This window comes from Carassius gibelio, chromosome A21 (genome assembly GCF_023724105.1).
Source record: "Carassius gibelio isolate Cgi1373 ecotype wild population from Czech Republic chromosome A21, carGib1.2-hapl.c, whole genome shotgun sequence".
Taxonomy (NCBI): Eukaryota; Metazoa; Chordata; class Actinopteri; order Cypriniformes; family Cyprinidae; genus Carassius; species Carassius gibelio.
Genome location: NC_068391.1, coordinates 21,225,360 through 21,233,373, shown reverse-complemented (window position 1 = coordinate 21,233,373; position 8,014 = coordinate 21,225,360).

Genomic DNA, 8,014 nt, shown 5'->3' with positions numbered 1-8,014 from the left:
TCAAAAAATGCACAGTAGTTGTGGATGAAATATGAGTGTTTTTATGAAAACTTTTTTTGTGTGTGTGATTATTTCATAAAAAATCACTGATGCTATAAAATTTCATTGCCAGTATTTATAGCAATGTAATGCAATGGCTATAAATGGCTCTCTGTATGCTGATACAATCTTTTTCACTCACTCAGAATGGATGGGATCAGATCTGCACTATGATTGCTCTTTCCACAGGAGCTTAGTCAAATGACACTGTTTGAATCTTCTTGGCATCACTGTAACAACACTGGGCCATTATCCTAATCCACAGTCATAAGGTTTTAATGCATCATGCCATTATACATCATCTGATTCATCTCAGATTTGATGGGCCCTTCAGTGTGCATTGTCAGGGAAAGACAATTACACGCTGATGTGGGATTTAAGGCAGGATTTATCATTCTGCCAGTAGAAGTTGCCACCAGGTCACTCCTTCCAGTTGTTGTCCACTCCATGGAATAAGGTCGGCTTTATCTGTACCAACCATGATAATCGTGGAGCTTTTAGAACATATAATGATGGCAGAGAAGGTTTCTGATATGACCGCAGAAAAATGAGATTGCTGGGATGTGAAATACCAGCAGAGGCAGGCCTGCTGAGCACTGAAGCATAGTGAGAACTGGGAGACAAAAACCAAGCGGAGCTCGAGCATGAACGGGAGTAAAGGTGTGCCAACAGACATGGATACTGTGCTTCTGGTCACAATAACACTATACACCCAAGCAAATGTTCTCTGTTTGGTCAGTATGGAACTCTGTAAACAGCTGTGTAGCACAGAGGGGGAAATATGAACACTGCACTCATGCAATTGTGTAAACATCACACCAACTATTAACTCTGAGTTATGCAGAATGACCTTGTATGTGAACCCCAACCCCCCCCCACCCCCCACCCCCCCACCCCCCAAAAAAAAAAAAATAAAAAAAAAATAAACCTAACTCTTAAACCTAAGGTCTGGCCTAGTGGTTAGAGAGTTTGACTCCTAACCCTAAAGTTGTGGGTTTGAGTCTCGGGCTGACAGTACCTTGACTGAGGTGCCCTTGAGCAAGGCACCAAACCCCAAACTGCTCCCTGGGTGCAGCAGCATAAATGGCTGATCTGTGTTTGTACTTTGGAAGGGTTAAATGCAGAGCACAAATTCTGAGTATGGGTCACCATACTTGGCTGTATGGTACGTCACTTGCACATTAGTATACATATTTTTTTATTTTTATTTTTACCATGCTCATTTATGGGTTTGGGAGAGTCTGTTTCCTTTTTAATACACACTTATCATTAAAGTATCAGGTTAATTCATCCTTTCCAAATCAACTCAACCACAAACAGAAAATTGGATGCTAAAATTATACCTAAGCTTTCTTTAAGCTTTCTTAAATAATGAATGTATTTTTTTTTCTTTTTTTTTTTTTTTTTACATTTCTTTCATACTTTTATTAACATCTAAAATGTCCTTATATTCAAGATAAAGGGGCAAAAAAAGGCCCATGTACAGTATAAAACTATTATGGCTCTCAAAAGTGACAATTAACCCCTTCAAATCTGTTGTGTTTGTGTTTGTATGTGTGTGTGTGCGTGTACGTTTGCTGGTTGATTGAATAAATATATTCATAATATATATTGAAATATATTATATAATTCAAAATCACTCTCACGGACCTTTTCCTGGACTGTGCCCAGCTGGTGGAATGACCTCCCAATATAAATTTGTACAGCTGAGTCTTTACTCATTTTCAAGAAACATCTAAAGACTCATCTTTTTCGCCTGCACTTAACCAACTAAAACTAGCACTTTTCCTTTTCTTGTCTTTTCATAAAAAAAAAAAAAAAAAAAAAAAACACCTGGCTATGCGTTCTATACTAGACTAACTGAGACTTGTCATGGCACTTGTATACTGTTGTTGTTCTCTTGTTGGTCTGATTGCTTCTATTGTTCTCATTTGTAAGTCGCTTTGGATAAAAGCATCTGTTAAATGATTAAATGTAAATGTATATGATTGTGAGCACTGTAGCATCAAGGAATCAGTGTGTGCCGTACATTATTCTCTACATCATAAACCTCTTCACTGTCTCTATAACAACTGAAAAAACTGAATTACAAAATCATATTAACACTCAATAAACTTATAATAGAAAAAGTATTATTATTATTATTATTATTTTTAATTTATAGCTCCTTATTTTAAAATGCTTGCACAAATTTCACAACCTGGCACACAACTACATTATGAGGTTCCCACTTACTACATATATATATATATATATATATATATATATATATATATATATATATATATATATATATATATATATATATATATATATATATATATATACAGTAGAGACCAAAAGTTTGGACACACCTTCTCATTCAAAGAGTTTTCTTTATTTTCATGACTATGAATATTGTAGAGTCACACAGAGAGCATCAAGGGCTATTTGACCAAGAAGGAGAGTGATGGGGTGCTGCTCCAGATGACCTGGCCTCCACAGTCACCGGACCTGAACCCAATCGAGATGGTTTAGGGGTGAGCTGGACCGCAGACAGAAGGCAAAAGGGCCAACAAGTGCTAAGCATCTCTCGGGGAACTCCTTCAAGACTGTTGTAAGACCATTTCAGGTGACTACCTCTTGAAGCTCATCAAGAGAAAGCCAAGAGTGTGCAAAGCAGTAATCAAAGCAAAAGGTGGCTACTTTGAAGAACCTACAATATGACATATTTTCAGTTGTTTCACACTTTTTTTTGTTATGTATACATTTTAAGTTCATATATAATTCCACATGTGTTAATTCATAGTTTTGATGCCTTCAGTGTGAATCTACAATTTTCATAGTTACAATATATACATAATAGTCCTTTATTTTAACGATTTGATCTATACTAGTACTTGGATATCCTATTAGAAAGTAAAGTGCATAAAAGTGCATACAAATAAATTATATAGTTTTTGGAGAGACACATTTTTTTGTGCAATTTTGTATGTGGGGAACATTTGGAATTATGTATGCAATAATAATAATAAAAAAAAAGTTGATTATGTCAAACTCATGTAATAACTGTCCTGAAGGGTATTGATTTTGGTCAAACATAAGTAAAGTCAACATAGCCTTGAAAAAGACACCAGGTGGCCTCTATTCCGGCTGGGAGGCAGGTAATATGGTATTGAAGCTGGCTGATAGTTTGCTGTCAAGGTTGAAGACTTCAGTGGTATTGGCATGGACACATGCAATTCTCATCCAAAATTAGAGAGCATCAAAGCAAAGGGAGAACACATGGCCAGAGGGCAGAAGTTGCAAGTTAACTACATGAATGCAGTGTGTGACTTACAGGATTTCAGAAAGCTCAAGGTGAGGTCAACAGCTTACTCTTTCAAATTCCACCTAAAAGAGAGCTTTACTTTAAAGACATACAGAATTCCATACACTGAAATATTGATCTGTTATCAAAAAAACGTCCATGTGAAATGAACATTTCTATAACTTAACTGATACATTGCCAACTATCTTACAGGACGAACACAGTGTGTGCTTTTAAAGACTGTACTTCATCTATTTTGTCAATTTCTAAAGGTGTCCCTCAGGGGTCTGTTCTAGGACATATTTTAATTTCCTTGTTTATAAAAAAAAAAAAAAAAAGAAAATATGTGAAACCATTCCAAATGCAAAGTTACATCTGTTTGCAAACAACATTGCTATTTGCTGCTGTGCTCCATCAGCTTCACAAGCACTCTTTACAGTCAACGTTTGATATTTTGGGCATTCTATATGATAGTCAGTTAAATTTTAAGCTACATATTGGTAATTTACTTTTAAAAAACTTAAGCTCAAATCGCAGTTTTACTACAGAAGTAGATCTTTATTTTCTTTTAAAGCAAGGAAATATTTGGTATCTGCTACCCTTCTTACCACTTTTGGATTATGGTGATCTACTGTATATGAATGCCCCAGGATATTATCAAAAATATCTTGATCCAGTTTTTCATAGTGTTTTACGTTTTATTACATGTTGTAGTTATCAAACACAAAATTGTATTTTTATGAGAAGGCTGGGTAGCCACCGTTGTATACCCGAATAAGTTTTAATTGGTATTGTTTTGTTTATACATCAATTTATGGTCTAACTCCATCTCATTTGTCTTTGAGTTTTTATAAATCAAAGGTACACTACAATCTACGTTCAAATGATCAGTTATAATTTAAAGTCCCTCGGGCTAATGAAAAAGGGTTTTGGATATAATGCTATTGTGTATATTATATTAATCTTGTATTTGTTGCTGCTTTCTTGGCCAGGTCACTCTTGCAAAAGAGATTTTAATCTCAATGAGTTTTTAACCTGGTCAAATAAAGAAATTAAATGAATAGTTATACATTTACAAATACTCTAAAGTTTATCATTGTCATCTCTTAAGTGCACACGTCAAATAATTTATCTTTCTTGGGGGGAGATGCCACTTCAAGTAGATGCCTGAAGAAAGACCATTATTCTTTAACACAGATTTGTTTTGGTTTTAAATTGTATGAAAAGAATTTAAGATCAGAATAAGTCAGAATACATGCAGTCAATGACAATAAGTGTGCACCCTCACAACATCTCAGCCTGAGAAGTCACATCAACTTAACACAACTCTGATGAGGGTAAGGCTACATGTATGTACATTAAATGATCCAGTTTTCATTTCAGGGCTCATTTTGTAACCTTCCATGTGATGAACATTTATATAACTTACTAACTGATACTTTGCCAACTATCTTTCGAGACGAACACAGTGTGAGCTTTTAAAAGACCGTACTTCATCTATTTTGTCTCTTTCTAAAGGTGTCCCTCAGGGGTCTGTTCCAGGACATATTTTATTTTCCTTGTTTATAAAAATATTTTTTTGTGCCACTGCATGTCACGGTTGGTAAACCGTGATCTCGGATTGTTTACACTTTGTGGTGAATTCTGTGTGTTCTGCGTCTGCACTGATTAGTTGTGGGCGTCTCCGTTAATTGTATCAGCAACAGCTGCCACTCATTACTCATCCACTATATAATGGCTTGTCTCACGTCTTGTGTTTGTGAGATCGTTGTTTCATGTTGTTGTGTTTACCCCCGTCTGGCTTCTGTGTAGTTTGCGTTTGGATGTCTGTGTTTCCCCAGAACCTCATCCACTCTCCGCATGATCACTCAGCCATGGACACTTACCTTCGGATCTGTTCCCCGCAGTTCCTGTGCCACTCTCTCCTGCTGCCTCACGCCGTCAAGACCCGGACTTCTCACCTGCACTCCATTACCGTCTGGACTTCTCACCGCCTTAATCATCCCTCTGGAGTGTTCCCGTATCATCGTCTTTGTGTGTCTTGGTACTATATCTCATCATCTCATTAAACTTTGTTAACTCGCTATTGTTTCCAGACTGTCCTTTCACCAGCCATCACAGAACGATCTCACCAACATGGAAGCAGCGAGCACCAACACCTTCACCGATTTCATGCACCACAGCGTCAAGAGAATGGATCAGCAGCAGGAGAGCATCTCTAACCCCGGACGCGCTGTCCAAGCGCTGGTGGCACAGGTGTCCGAGCTCACCCAGCAGATCCATCAGCTCGTCTCCCACTGCGCCCATCGCGCCGCCTGCGCCGACCGGTCCCCTGGGGATTCCCCAGGACCACTTCCGGCCAGAGCCGCGACTTCCGGCACCGGAGAATTACGCTGGTGAGCCAACTTTTTGCAGAACATTCCTTAACAAGTGCTCTATGCATTTTGCCCTGCAGCCCCACACTTTCGCCACAGAATAATCCAAGGTAGCGTTCATGCTCACCCTTTTATCGGGCAAGGCTGCCTTATGGGGAACGGCGGTGTGGGAAAATCAACATCCGTGCTGTGTCTCATTCCACCTCCTATCTGACGAGATGAAGAGAGTTTTCGACCGGCCGCGACCGGCAGGGAGGCCGCCCATCGCCTCTCGGAACTCCGACAAGGACATTCATCTGTCACCGAATATTCCATCGAGTTCCGTACCCTGGCGGCCACGTGCCAGTGGAACGAGGCGGCGCAGTGGGATAGATTCCTGTGTGGGTTATCCGAACGTGTTCAGCAGGAGATCTACCTCCTCAAGCTGCCCCCTACTCTCAACGAACTCATCGCCCTGGCGTTGCGGGTGGAGGCCAGGTTTAATCGCCTGGGCCGCCAGCACAGTCCTTCCAGACTTCCATTCTCTCCCAGTAGGGGGCGCTTGAGTCGAGAGAACACGGTCGGTTCTGTCGACGATCACGAGCCCATGCAGGTGGGTCGAGCTCGGCTGTCACAGAGGGAGAGGGAACGGCGGAGGTCCCAAGGGCTATGTTTATACTGTGGAGGCTCTGATCATAACAACTACTCTTGCCCGGTAAAAGAGTCAGCCCGATAGTAAACCTGAGGCTACTATCGGGTGGGATCTCCGCTGAGAAGTCCTCACCCACATCATCGACCCTCCTTCCGGTGAAACTGCGGTGGAAGAATCACCATCATGAATGCCAAGCTCTTCTGGACTCCGGAGCCGAAGGTAATTTAATTGATTCTTCACTTGCACATCACCTGAACATTCCTGTCCTTCCTGTGTCTCTCCCCATCCATGTCACCACACTCAACGGCCAGGAACTGCCTCATGTCACCCACCATACTGAACCCATCACACTCATCACATCCGGCAACCATTAAGAAACCATATCCTTTTTTCTCATAGACTCCGCTGTTGCTCCCATTGTTTTAGGTCACCCCTGGTTGTTCAAACATAATCCACGAGTGGAATGGGGTTCTAACACTATCACATTGTGGAGTGAAAGTTGTCATGAGTCTTGTCTGGTTTCTGCCTGTCCTGTTGTTCGTGTTTCTGTTTTTCAGAAGGAGACCATGGCATTGCCAAACGTGCCCGTTGAGTATCTGGACCTGAAGGAAGTGTTCAGTAAGTCCCGTGCTGTTTCTCTTCCTCCGCATCGTCCCTACGACTGTGCCATAGACTTAGTGTCAGGAAAATCTCCGTCTAAAGGCAAGTTATACTCTCTTACTATTCCTGAGAGGGAGGCCATGGAGAAATATATTTCTGATTCATTTAGCCTCTGGGTTCATCCGTCCTTCCTCATCTCCAGCAGGGGCAGGGTTCTTTTTTGTGGGTAAGAAGGATGGTTCTCTGCGACCTTGTATTGATTACCGAGAGCTGAACAACATTACTATTAAGAATACTTATCCATTACCACACATGTCTTCAGCTTTCGAGAGGTTGCAGGGAGCATCCGTATTCACAAAATTGGATTTACGTAACGCTTATCATTTGGTCCGCATCAGGAAGGGGGATGAATGGAAAACTGCCTTTAATACCCCTAGAGGGCACTTTGAATATCTGGTTATGCCGTTCGGGCTCTCCAACTCGCCCGTGGTTTTAAAAAGCACTCGTGAATGACGTGTTGAGAGATATGGTAGATCTGTTTATATATGTTTACCTGTATGACATACAGATTTTTTCTTCATCTCTCCAGGAACATGTTCAACACGTCAGACGAGTGCTCCAGAAGTTATCAGAGAATGGGCTTTTTGTCAAGGCGGGGAAAAGTGCGTATTCCATGCACAGTCGGTCCCCTTCCTAGGGTTTATCGTGTCGTCTGAGGGAATACGAATGGACCCTGACAAGGTAAAGGCTGTGATAGATTGGCCATCTCCAGATTCCCGTAAGGCCCTACAGCGGTTTCTGGGGTTCGCCAACTTCTATTGGCGTTTTATTCGTAATTACAGCCAACTAGCCTCACCTCTGACAGCCTTGACCTCCCCCAGTACTCCGTTCAGGTGGTATGACGCAGCTGAGACTGCGTTCTCTAACCTGAAGAACCGCTTTGTTTTGGCTCCCATCCTTGTAGCCCCTGATCCCACACGGCAGTTCGTGGTGGAGGTCGACGCATCAGAGGTCAGGGTAGGAGCAGTGTTGTCCCAACGTGCTGCTTCAGACGATAAGGTCCACCCTTGCGCGTTTTTC